Genomic DNA, 14247 nt, shown 5'->3' with positions numbered 1-14247 from the left:
AAGATCAGAGCCAAAGCAAATAGAAAAATTTTTTCTTTTTTTTTCTTTTTTTTTTATTTGAGAGGCTGGTGTTGTGGCATAGCTGGTAAAATGACTACCTGCAATGCCAGCATCCTGTATAGGCACCAGTTCAAGTTCTGGCTGTCCCGCTTCCAATCTAGCTCCCTAATGCACCTGGGAGAGCAGTGGAAGGAGTCCAAAGTGCTTGGACCCCAGAATCCTTGTGGAAGATCCAGAAGATCCTGGATCCTGACTTCGGTCTGGCCCAACCCTAGTCCTTTATGTTCGGTTCGGGAGTGAACCAGCAGATGAAAGATATCTCTTTCTGTCTCTTCCTCCTCTGTGTACAACTCTGCTGTCCAAATAAATAACACAAATAAAAAAAAAAACAATTAAAAAGTGATTGATTTATTTGAAAGGCAGAGTGATAGGAGGGAAGGGGGGGAGGGAGGGAAAGAGAGCTTTCACCTGGTGGTTTCACAAATGGCCACATCCAGGTCTGGGTCAGGCCAAAGCCAGGAGCCAAGAACTCCATCCTGGTTTTACACATGGGTAGCAGAGGCTCAAGTACTTGAGTCATCATCTGCTTCTTCCAAGGTGCATTAGTGTGGAGCTAGATTAAATGTGGAATAACTGGGGCTAGTGCTGTAGCATAGTAGGCTAAGCCTCTGCCTGTGGCACTGCCATCTCATACGGTTGCTGGTTTGTATCCAGGCTGTTCCTCTTCCAATCCAGCTTTCTGCTGTGGCCAGAAAAAGCAGTGGAAGATGGCCTAAGTGCTTGGGCCCATGTATGTGTGTGGGAGACCCAGAAGAAACTCCTGGCTCCTGGCTTCAGAACAGCCTACCATTGGCCATTGTGGCCATTTGGGGAGTGAACCAGCAGATGAAAGAACTTTCTCTCCATCTCCCCCCTCTCTGTAACTCTACCTCTCAAATAAATAAATAAATCTTTAACAAAAAAGTGGAATACCTGAGACTGGAACTTGCAGTCCAGTATGTGATACAGGCTTCCCAAGCTGTAGCTTAGCCAACTGGATCACAATACCAACCCAAGATCTTTATCAATTCTTCCATTGTACTAACATTTGGTTTGGTTTATTCTTGTTTTTCTAGGTCCTTGATATACATTGTTAGGTTGTATGTTTTATAACTTCTTTTTTTTCTTGCTCTTCCTTTTTTTTTATTGAAAGGCAGAATGACAGAAAAAGAGGGACAGAGAGAAAAAGAGATGTTCCATCTGCTGGTTCATTCCCCAAATGAATGCAACTGCCTTGGCTTGGCCAGGCTGAAGCCTGGAGTCTGGGACTGCATGTGAGTCTCCCACATGAGTTGCAGGGACCCAAATACTTGGGCTGTCTCCTGCTGCTTTCATAGGCACATTAGCAGGGAACCAGATCATAAGCAGAACAGGCAGGACTCAAACAGGTGCTCAGATATGGAACATCCATGTCATGAGTGGCAGCTTAACCCCGTGTGGCACAACACCAGGCACTGATCATTTTTTTAATGTAGGGACTTACTATTTTATATTCATTCTTAGGAATCCCCAGAATTTGTATATTTCTCTTAATATTGGCCTGCACAGTTCAAAGGCTATCTCCATTTTATATCCTTTTTTTTGGAGGGGAGGGGGTCTGGTTTATTCCAAAAGATGTCTTGAATTTCAGATCATATTTTTTTCTTAGCTTGGTCTAGTCTGTTATTGAGGCTTTCAGCTGTACTTTTTATTCAACACTGAATTCTCCATTTTCATGATTTCTGTTTGACTCTTTTTCAAGATCTCTGTATCTTTGCTGAATTTCTCATTAAAGCCATGAATTGTTTTCTGGCTGTTGTTCATCTCAGAGTGTGTTTTCTCTTGTATCTCTTTGAGCATCCTAGTAATCATTACTTTGAATATCAGGTATTTTTAAGTCTCTTTTCCTTGGAATTTGTTACTTAAGCATTACTTTGTTCCTTTGGAGGTGTTACACTGCCTTGCCTTTTCATACTTCAGTGTTCCTACATGGATATTTGTCATCTGGCAGAATAGCTGTTTCTTTCACAAGATTGATTTGTTTATTTGAGGCAAAGTTACAGAGAAAGGGGAAGAGACAGAAAGAAAGATCTTCCATCCAGTGGTCACTCCCCTAAATGGCCACAGTGACTAGAGATGGGCTGATCCAGAGCCAGGAACCAAGAGCTTCTTCCAGGTCTCCCCATGCAGGAGCAGGGGCCCAAGTACTTGGGCCATCTTCTGCTGCTTTTCCAGGCCATACCAGAGAGCTGGATCGGAAGAGGAGCAGCTAGGACACAAACCAGCACCCATCTGGGATGCCGGCACTGCAGGTGGAGGCTTAGCCTACTAAGCCACAGCACTGGACCCTTCTTTCACTTTTAATCAGTTGATTTTGTGTAAAAGACTTTTTCCTAAAAATGTGTATTTGGGTATCTGGTAAGAATTTTGGCTTTATTTTAATTTGGATGCTGTGAACTCTCCCAATGTCTTCTTTCATAGCAAAGGATGACAGTGGCATTTGGGACATGGGGTTCTCTTCTCAGTCCTAGAGGAATGCATGGTTCTTGGGAGCAGCTCATATGGTGGCCCAGGGCCACAAGGGTGCCATCCCTCAGTCCACTGTGCCTGAGGTGCAGGAATGCTGCCCTGAGGTCTGACGTGGTTGCTCAGGTGCTCACGTAGGCAGGGATGTGTTTGCTGTCACAGAGGCACTAAGTCCAGCAAGGATTCAGGAGTTCCTGGAGTGCCAGCCCCACGCTTCCATACAATGCCTGAATACCCATCTGCCTTTTTTTTTTTACCACAGTTACTCTCTCTGTGTTGTACTGCCTGGAGTTGAGGGTTGAGGGAGGATTGGAATGAGCAGTCTTGTGGCCACCTATGCTACAATGCTAGATCAAACCTAAGTCCTTCAGCCTGCAAAAAAAAAAAAAAAAAAAGGCCTGCAGACTCGGGTATGGTCAAGTGCAAATTTGTCATGACCTGCCAACTGCTGACATGGACTTGCTACCTGAGACCACTGCAATCAATCACATGTGATGTCAGCCTGGATATAAGTCTAATTCACTGGGGCTGTGGTCTCCACCTGTGACAAGGGCTGGTCCTCTGTCTACAAGCACTGACCGTGGGACTATTAATACCTGCCAAGCAATGGTTTTACCAGATCTGTGATGCAGTTCTGTGCTCACTTTATTGCCCTACTCCCTCATGGCTGGACCTTGTTCCTCGCTTGCCTGTGGTTGGGGAACAGGGATGGGGGAGATCTCTTGGCTGTCCATTTTGAGAGTAAGTTGGCATTATCTTGTAGTTGTGTGCCAAGCCCTTAGGAGGTTGAAGGTGATGCAGGGAGAAAGAGTTGTCTGTTCCTACATGGGTGTAGTTCTTCATCTGGTGTTAGGGCAGGTTTGTCTCTGTCTGCACATGCAGGTCTGGTTATAGGAGCCTTGCTGTCTGTCTGGTGCCACTGTAGTGGGACTGCTACTGATCTCAATTTCCTGCCCTACTCCTTTGTGGTTGGTCTTCTTTGCTGTCTGCTTGAAGGTAAGCAGCTTTAAGGCTAGGTCCTAACTCACTTTACTGCCCTGCTGCCCAGGGACTGGAGTTTGCCCTGCTGTGTGCTGGAGTTTGAGGCAGGAGTACATGGCTGAGGAGGATCCAAAGTCTTAGTCTGTGAGTCCTGTCCAGGAGGCAGAGACCATGGCATCCTCTCTGAGTCTGGATTTCACAGTCGCAAGCCTGGTCTTGAGTTTCAAGTCTAAGGTCTGGACTTCCCTCTTCCCCAGGCAGTAATTGTTTCTCTCTAGACTGGGCTGCTCGGAGCTTGGGGAAGGGTGATGTAGTAAAAATTTCCTTCTTACCCTTAAAAAAACAAGAAAAATGATTGATTGATTTGAAAGGATTAGCATCAGAGACAGAGAGAGAGATCTTTGATCCACTGGTTCACACCTTTGATGGCCTCAATGGCTAGATCTGGGCTAGATCAAAGCCAGGAGTCAGAAACTCCCTCAGTATCTCACAGAGGTGTCAGGGGCCCAAGCATTTGGACCGTCATCTGGTGATGTTCCAATTGCATTAGCAGGGACTGGATTGGGAAGCAGAGTCACTTGAGACAGGAACCTAAGCTCCCAAATCAGCTGTGATTTAATTCACTGTGCCACAGTGCCCCTTGTTGCCTTCTTCACTACCTTGTTATTTTTTTTTTATTTTTTATACATTTTTTTTATTTGACAGGTAGAGTTACAGACAGTGAGAGAGAGAGACAGAGAGAAAGGTCTTCCTTCCATTGGTTCACTCCCCAAGGCTGCTGTGGCCGGCGCTGTGCCGATCTGAAGCCAGCAGCCAGGTGCTTCTTCCTGGTCTCCCATGCAGGTGCAGGGGCCCAAGCACCTGGGCCATCCTCCACTGCCCTCCCGGGCCACAGCAGAGAGCTGAACTGGAAGAGGAGCAACCGGGACTAGAACCAGCATCCATATGGGATGCCAGCACCACAGGCACTGTGGTCACCTTGCTTTGGCTTTTGTGAAGGTGAATTAGTTTGTGAACAGCTATTCAAATTAATATCTGTGTTGAGAGAAGTTCACCTGAATATCTTACTCAGCAGCCATTTGGTCCTTCCCAGGGAGAAGTTTTGAAAGTTAGTTAGTTTAGCTTTTTGAATCTAGAAGTTAAATTATTTCTTGAACAAGAAAAAAGCCACACATCAATTTATACTCTCTTGAACTGCTGAGTGTATTTTAAAAATGATTTGAAGTCTTGATAGTAAAGATTTTTATGTATCTTTATAAGTAATCAGCAACTTGAAAGGATGCAGGAAATACCTTCCCATCATTCACATTTTTTGGCTTAGTACCTTTTGCATTCATAGGTAAGATTGTCATACATCTCATTTAAATAATAGACAGCAGTTCAAAGTATTAAAGGAGAGAGTGATAGTGGGACACAATCCTTCTTTGGACAACAAGATTTAAAATTCAGAAACTTGAGTTCTAGTCACACTCATACAATAAAATTTTATTTTATTTAATGATATGAGCTGATTGGAATCAATTAATCTGGCAGTTATACTACAGATAAGGGGGATCGACCTGAATCCTCTCCCCTCCATGCCACCATCTTAAATTTCTAAGGCCTAGATATTTTAATTATTTTTCCACAGATTCCTACCTTAGTAGGTAGCAGAGGAAGGAAGGACTAGAATTAAGATTCCTTTTCTGATAGCATTGTTTTCCTGACTTCATTTCGTTGCCTGATTTTTGTTGTGAATTTATAATTATATGATACAAACTTTGTATGTTCTTAAGAATAAATACATGATTTAGGGAAGCAAAATGGAAAAAGCACAAAGAAATAAGACAAAGTTGACATCTTAGCTCTGCCACTTACTAAACGTATAACTTGAGGCAAGGTAACTAACCTCTCTGATTGCTAATTACCTCATCTGTAAAATTATATTTTCAATAGCACCTATGTCATACAGTTGTAGTTACCTATAAATTGTGTGGAACCCCTGGCCCCATTACATAACATATAGTTAGTAGGTAACAAGTTTTCTTTCTTCATATGTCCTTTCCCTCTCTCTTCTAAAGTTTCCTTTAACTTTCAATCAACTGTTTCACCTGACAAATTTGGCCCTTATCTCAGAAAGTTTTTTTAAAAAATCACTTATAGTTCTAAATTGGTAATAGATGAGTATTTTAAGAATCTGATTTATCTACAATTACTTGTAGCTTATATAGTGTGAATCTTTATGTGACCTGTTCTTATATTTAGTCTAACAATCTCATTATATTTAGTCTAACAATCTCATTGTCAGGTGTTCTTATTTCTAGTTTCCGTATTTGTTCCAGAAGCACCACAACCTTTATAGTTATGATTTCAGGGAGCACAATATGTGCAACCTTGTTGTTTTTTTTTTTTTTTTTCAGAAACCAAAGACAAAACATGACCTTTTGTTGTAATCTCCACAGTGGAGACACTTTTGAGAGGAGAAAGAAATATTTTTGATTGATGAAAATGTCTTCTTGACAAATGATAGTAGAACTGGTCAGTATCTCTTTTTATATATTGTATGAGTATAATTTCTCTGAACTAATTGATTACTTAAGGCTCTGAAATTACTACCTTCCATTAAAAAGGTTAGCTGATTTTTGTGTCTGTAGCCTTACATTAACTTATTTTTGCATTTATAGTCTTGAATTAAGTAACCAAGCTGGTTTGACCCTACTGTTACAGTGTGAGCTCCTTTCCTTTGGAAATCACTTCAAGCCATTTTGATTATCTTCCACCAGGCTGTATGTGTTGTGTGTGTGTGTGTGGGAGGGTTGTTTAAGCTTGCTTATTTACATAGTCAGCCATAAGCCCCATCATCCAAGGCATGTCAGTGTTTATCTTCGAGTAGACAGGCGTTCGTTTGAAACATAGGGTAAGCTGCTCTGAATCAGTCCCTTCCCCTACACAGACTTGTTTTTGTTGTTGTTGTTGGCACTGTATTCCAGGTTGAAATGCCTCCGCATCAGTGCCATGGGTCACTGTTGGTAATATATATTAGTGTGTTGTGCTTTGTAGGTATGGTGGTAAAAATACGTAACATAACTACATATTTGGTCAATAATACTGAAGTTATTGGAGGAAATATTGCATAAACATTCAAAAGTGGAAACCTTTTTAAAAATTTACAACAACTTCTTATTTATTTACTTACTAACTTGCTTAGTAGTAATATATTGAATTCTAATTTTCATTATCTGATATTTGACTTCACAGCAGGTTGTTATACTCAACAATATGGTTTAAGGGAGAAATTTTCAAAGAAATTTTATTAGAAATGGAGATTTAAGATTTGTCTATTTTGTAGATACATTGCCTTGATTGTTGGGACACAATGGCAGCAGTTAATTTTTTTAAGATTTATTTTATTTATTTGAAAGACAGAGTTACAGAGAGAGGTAGAGCCAGAGTGGGGGGATCTTCCATCCTTTGGTTCACTTCCCCAGATAACTGCAATGGCCAGAGCTGAACTGATCCAAAGCCAGGAGCCAGGAGCTTCTTCCAGGTCTCCCACATGGGTGCAGTGGCCCAAGGACTTGGGCCATCATCCACTGCTTTCCCAGACCATAACAGAGAGCTGCATTGGAAATGGAGCAGCTGGGACAGAAACTGGTGCCCATATGGGATGCTGGCGCTACAGGCTAGGGTTTTAACCTGCTGTGCTACAATGCTGACTGCTGTAGCAGTTAGTTTTCTCATTTTATTGTTAATTCAGGGCTTTCAAGTACTTTTCAGAGCTCTCTCTCTCACTACTCAAGAGAATACATCTTCAGTCATTCTGCATATCTTCCTTGTACTTCCTTTGTAGACAAGCGTATGTGTTAAAACTAATAGACTCAGGGGCCGGCGCTGTGGTCCAGTGGGTTAACGCCCTGGCCTGAAGTGCCGGCATCCCATATGGGTGCTGGTTTGAGACCCAGCTGCTCACATCCTGTCCAGCTCTCTGCTATGGCCTGGGAAAGCAGTAGAAGATGGCCCAAGTCCTTGAGCCCCTGCACCCACACACCCACATGGGAAACCAGGAAGAAGCTCCTGGCTCCTGGCTACAGATTGGCACAGCTCCAGCCTTTGAGGCCATCTGAGGAGTGAACCATTGGATGGAAGATTCTCTCTCTCTCTCTCTCTCTCTCTCTGCCTCTTCTCTTTCTGTGTAACTCTGACTTTCAAATAAATAAATCTTTTAAAAAAGAAAAACTAATAGACCCAAAGGAATCCAAACACAAGCTCCTCCTCTTGGAGAACTTGTGCTTTAGTTAGAGAGAGAAACTTGGAAATAACTAACACAGCTGATAACTGGGGTTACAGTGGAAGCTTTTATCAAGGATCTGGAAAAGACCAAATGGGGTAATTGAAATTAAATGGTACTTAGGAGGAAGATCTGTTTGCTCAGCACTCTAGAGGGGCAGGAGTTTGCAGGGAGATGAGTGATAGGAACACAATCTTCATTTTCTGCTCCTTAGGAATGTATCCTTTTGGTTTCTTCTGCAGTTTGAGAGTGGGTTAGATTTGGTTTTACTTTAGTCAATGACAGAATTGTGCCTTACTGATAAAGATAGCTAATGTGACCCACAATATGGGTAGTCACATAGCTGAGTATCTATTTCATGTGGTGACAGTGTTACTTTGCATGAACTGCTATTTTGATTAAAGTTTTAAATTTAGTTATATTTGAATCTTATCAAAATATTTAACTGAGAGTTGAAAATGAGATCACACACTATTTGAAATATTTGATAATGGGTATTATGTGCCTAGAAATATAAGGAACATCAGTAAGATAGCTATGATATTAAAATTAGCTTGTTACTGAGAAAAATGTTGAAAGTTAAAATATGCCCCAGTATCATCTGTGTATAGGGATACAATTTATATTCTAGGGTTATATGTACAGTATTCAGAGATAGAGAAGTGGTTTAGTCTGGTTGACATATTCTCAAACAGCTCCAAAAACTTTATTCTAATCAACCTGTTCAGATTAGGAAACTAATTCAGGTGCATGCCCTTTAGAAGCAAAACAGGATAGTTGCATACTCTGAACTCTCACTTCTTTTTAAAATGTCCTTTTAGGTCTTAAAGTTATCTTGAACAGCACAATTCTGCTATCATAGAACTAGACTTAGACTTCCTGTTCTCTGGATTTTCTTTAGAGCACAATAATAAGTTCACACTCTCCAAGGTAGCTACTGTTTTGCTCCATCCTTTCTCTGTGTTGCCACACCTAGAACCTACTTATCTCCTTTGTACTTTGTAAGTCAGACTTTTTCCCCATATGAGAGATTTGAGTGAAGGTGGAAGGGCATAAGAGAAATGAATAAAGCCAAAGTGATTTGTTTAGTAATTTTACTACTGCCCCCTTTCTCCTATGCCATCAGAGCTGCTGATAGATTCTAAAGAAGGAACAACCATTTTCCTGCTTCTATATCATTAGATGCCATTTCTAATCATAGTATTTTATGTATTCAACTCAGAGGCAGAGATAGAAAGAAACAGAGGCAAACACAGAAAGAGAATCCCCATCTACTGGTTCACTCTCCAAATGACTGTCATGGCTGGAACCAAAGCCAGGAGCTATTAACTCAATTTAGGTCTCTTGCATGTGTGTACGGACCAAGTCACTTTGCCATCACCACCTAATGGGACTACTATAAAGGCTGTATAGAAAAATGAGATTTTGGGGGGTGTTAAACCTCAGTTTTACAGTAATATTTCTGGAAACATCTATTTGGTTCATAAAAAGATATTTGTGGGGCCGGCACCGCAGCTCACTTGGCTAATCCTCCACCTGTGGCGCCATTACCCCGGGTTCTAGTCCCTGCTGGGGCACCAGATTCTGTCCCAGTTGCCCTTCTTCCAGGCCAGCTCTCTGCTTTGGCCTGGGAGTGCAGTGGAGGATGGCCCAAGTCCTTGGGCCCTGCACCCGCATGGGAGACCAGGAGAAGCACCTGGCTCCTGCCTAAAGATCAGTGTGGTGCACCAGCTGCAGTGTGCTGGCCGCAGCGGCCATTGGAGGGTGAACCAATGGCAAAAGGAAGACCTTTCTCTCTGTCTCTCTCTCTCTCTCACTGTCCACTCTGCCTGTCAAAAAATAAAATAAAAAAAGTAAAGATATCTGTGGTCATATAATTAAATTTTTATGGCATTTATTGGGGGAATATTCAAATTATTAGGAATATAGATAACACAATAGCAAATTTAATATACCAAAGGGAAAATCAGGACCAGATTTAGGTTCTGTTAAAGTATTTGAACTTTAAAATAGTTTAAAATTTTTGTAATAGGGTCACTTATAGCTAACAGAGTTTTGATGAAAATTTAATTTGGAAAAGGAAATTAAAAGAAAATGGTTAATCTTTCATTGTGATTTGGAGAAACTGTTTTTGAAATATTAGTAAGAAAAATGCTACTCCTGGGGCCAGCACTGTCGTGCAGCTGGTTAAACTGCTGCCTATAGTACGCCGGCATCCCATATTGGCACCAGTTCAAATCCCAGCTGCTCCAACTCTGATCCAGCTTCCAGCTAATGTTTCTGGGAAAGATGGTGCAGTAGAAGATGGCTCAAGTGCTCAGGCCCTTGCACCCATGTTGGAGACCCAGATGAAGTTCCTGGATCCTGGCTTTAGCAGTGACCAGCCCCAGCCGATGTAGTCACTTGGAGAGTGAACCAGCATACTCTAACCAACCAGAATATAATCAGAAACCTAGAGGAGAATAATTGAATGGCTGAAAGGTCTGCTGATTAAAGTATATTTCATCACAGGAAGGCTTTACCAATCAATCCTATTTTCTTCCATTTAGTCTTATTTCTCATTTCTCCCTTTATTTAAAATTTAAGAAGATGATAGTTTATGATGTCAAAATAGACTGAAATATGCAATAAGTGTAAAGTCTGAGCAAATGACAAAGGTGTATAGATTTGAGATTTCTAAAAGCTAATGTCCAGTAGTCTCCTCTTATTCCCTAGTACATTCTAAGACCTCAGGAGTGTTGTGTACATCCGTAGATGCATGAAACCACAGAAAATTCAAGCGTTGGCCCTCCAAACTAAGTCCTTACTATCACACACTATGGCTGAAACTTCTGTAATTTTAGGTACAAGGCTAAAGTAGCCTGACATTCTTTTTCTCCCCTCACAAGATCATTGATAAAAGTTTCATCCCTAATGTAGGTAAACGTCAGGGTATATATTTTTTCTTTAATAAGTCAAACTGTTTTACCTTTTTAGTTTGCTTTTCTGTGAGATACCTGAATTACCACATCACTATTCTTGTGCTTTGAAATCATTATTAAACAGAATAAAGCTTCCTTGAGCATAAGCATTGTGACTCCCTAACAGCCACTCTGATGACTTGAAATGGCTCCCAAGTGGCTAATGGGTGGTAGTGTGCACAACATGGATACACTGGGCAAGACAGAGCACAATGGCATGAGATTTCATCACGCCACTCATTACCACGTATAGTTTACAACTCTGAAATTGTTTACTTCTGGAATTTTCCATTTAATATTTTTGGACCCTCATTGACCAGGCATAACAAGCCGTAGAAAGCGAAACTGCACATAAGTGAGGACTACTGTATGAGCATTAAATGGACTGGTAACAGATAGCCCTGATGGGCATATGAGAAATGCCTCTAAAATAGAAAGGAGAGGTCTACAGACAAAACCATTATTTAATGTAGGGACACATAGCCATGTATTTTTGAACTGTACACCACATATGGGCGAAAACAACTTCAAAGTTTTGGAATGTATTGGTACTCTGCCTGGCGCTGCAGGTGGATAAAGGATGTTCAGCCAGTAAAGTCTATGCAGATCTTCCAAAATCTTAAAAATCTGAAACACTTCTGAATCCTAACCATTTTGGATAAGGATATTCACCTTGTAATGATTTTTAGTGAGTTTTTTAGTAGGCTTAGGTGGTGATGTACATCTCCATAAGCCTCTGTGTATTGTTTATTCAAGTACCTTAATCCCAACAAATTTGAAGTACATATTTGACCTTCAACTAAAGTTGATCACATGACCCATTTACTTTCTTTTTAACCTGTCCTTTCTTAGTTCTTTTAGACAATCTGTTGCTGAGTCTGGTTATATCCATATCTAGGTGCCACCATTGGTACCTAATAGAGCTAACACTGCTGCCACTGAAGATGGACTTTCCTCACTTTCACATGTGTATGTGACAAGAGTTTGGTGAGAGGAGACAGTGGCTGAGGGTGGTGGTGGTGACAGAAATACCATGGGAAAAGGCAATGAGAGGGATGGGAAGGAAAAAGAAACTCTTACATGCTTACCTGATAGTTCTGACTAGTGCCACTATGCATTTAGAATTATGACATACTGTATAAAAGCCTCTTTTAAGGAATTATTTTGATTTATTTGACCACATGTATTAGTTAACAAAGTTTTTTTTTAAATTGAATTGTATTTAGTTACACAGAAATGCACAAATACACACACTCTCAGTGAGAAGAAAGAGGAGAGAGAGAGAGAGGAGAGAGAAAGCTTAGATCCCCTAGTTGGAGAGAGAGAGAGAGGAAAGAGAGAGAGAGAAAGCTTAGATCCCCTAGTTGGCTCTCCAAATGCCACAGTGGCACTTAGGCCATGCAAACACTGGAGCTGAGAACCAATTCAGGTCCCCTCCTAGGTGGCAGAGACCCAAGTACTTGAGCTATCACCTGCTGCCTCCCAGAATGTACATTAGCAGGAAGCTAGAGATGGGGGTAGAACTGAGATTCAGATCAGACACTGATATGGGATGTGGGCATGTTAACTGACTTTTTAACCACCAGGTCAAATGTCTGAACCTTTTTACTTTTAATGTTTGTTTTCTTTCTCCAGTTGTACTACATATGATTATGTATCATGTGTAGATTTATCTTTATATTCCTTCAAACTTTACAGTTTTGCTTTAAAACCAGTGTGTGTGTGTGTGTATTATCATTGTTAAAATATTTTGAGCTTCACTGTTCAATATGGGAACCATTAACCATATAAATTTTGACTTAAATTTGTTTAAAATAAAATATGTAATTCTTCAACTGCATTAGCCATATTTCAACTTCTCAGTTACTATGTGTGATGAGTGGTTACCATTTTGGACAGTTAGTTATGGAACATTTCTGTATTTTCAGAAAATTTTGTTGGATAGTGTTGGTGTAGAACTTGTAGAGTGAATGATAGATTCACTTAAAATGTAACTTATTTTCATCTTTAAAAAGAAAATATTTAACAGAAACATCTATTTCTATTTTTATAATATTCCATGAGTCCATCTAGTGTTGGAAAACATGCTTTAAGAGATAAGATGGAGACCAGCATCATTGTGCAATGGGTTAAGCCACCACCTTTGACAGCAGCACCCTGTACAAGGGCAGGTTTCAGTCCCAGATGCTCTGCTTCCGATCCAGCTCCCTGCTAATGCCTGAAGAAAAAGCAGTGGAGGATGGCCCAAGTACTTGGGCCCCTGCCACTCATGTGGAAGAATGGATGGATTTCCAAGCTCCTGGCTTTGGCCTTGCTCAGCCCTGGGTATTGGGGCCATTTAGGAGGTGAGCTGGTGGAAAGAGGATCTCTCTCTATCTCCCTCTCTGTGACTCTACCTTTCAAATAAATAAATCCATTTTTTGAAAAAAGAGATAAAATGACCTTTTAATTAGGACTTGGGATTTTACTAAATAAATGCCTATTTTTAAATTGTTGGAAAAAAATTTGTTCTTGACTGTATAAGTATTTCCTTTTCAGTACTGCTTACATTACAAACTGTGTGGCCAATTCTTTACCTTGTTGTAGAAAGCTAGACATCAAGCTTATGTCAGTTATCCTACATACCAACATAAATGAGGTAGGATGGCAGTAAGAAGAGAGTGGGGGAGATATGCAGAGAAACGTCTCAAAGAAGGGAATTTTTCCTTATGTATTGATGATATCAGAAATGCCTTTAGGGGCAAGTATTTGGCCTATCGGTTAAGATGCCTACATCTCACATTGGAGTACCTAAATTTGATCCCTAGCTCCAGTTCCTGATTTCAGCTTCTAGCCAAGGTGGACCCTGGAAGACAGTGGTGATGCCCAAAGTACTTGAGTCCCTACCACCCATATTGGAGCTGTGGATTGAATTCCTGGCTACCAGCTTTGGGCTGGTCCAGGCCTGGCTGTGCAGCCATTTGGGGAATGGACCAGTGGATGGGTCATCTCTTTTTCTATCTCTGTTTCACTCTATATCTCTGTCTCTCAAGTAAATCAAGAAAAAAATCAAAAGAAATCACAGTAGACCACAGAATAGAAAATTTATTCACTTCAGATAATATCACAGAGATTTCCTGGTACAGTGTCCTTTCCTCACCTCATTTCTAAATGTTGATCCTGTTTTTAAAAAATAACAAAGTTACCTATTATATATTACAGTTTTATGAAATTAAAAAATGAGGTAAAAACATTCCATAAAGTTAAACTTATGCACATTTTCTTGATTGCTTTTATGAAAGAATAATTGAATTTCCCTACTTTAATGTGACTTTAGAGACTGCTAAATTTTAGTTTTGAAGGAAAAATATATGTTTTTGTACAAAATCAGGTATTATATCTGACAGTCCATAAGGATTTTTTAAATTCAGTTCTTTATGTCCTTGTGGATATTGAGGTGGAATCTCAGGATTTCTCAGTCCAAACCTTAACCTAAAAATCATCGTAACTCTAGCA

The 14247-nt window shown here is 40.5% G+C and overlaps 1 pseudogene; it reads left to right on the top strand.

The window, feature by feature from the left end:
• LOC127488998 (nucleus accumbens-associated protein 1 pseudogene) overlaps positions 1–14247 on the top strand; it is a 95723-nt pseudogene that overhangs the window by 79537 nt on the left and 1939 nt on the right.

Source organism: Oryctolagus cuniculus, unplaced genomic scaffold (genome assembly GCF_964237555.1).
Source record: "Oryctolagus cuniculus unplaced genomic scaffold, mOryCun1.1 SCAFFOLD_57, whole genome shotgun sequence".
In the NCBI taxonomy this organism is placed as follows: Eukaryota; Metazoa; Chordata; class Mammalia; order Lagomorpha; family Leporidae; genus Oryctolagus; species Oryctolagus cuniculus.
Note: the sequence above shows the minus strand (reverse complement) of the source record. Positions and strands in the feature narration are given on the sequence as shown.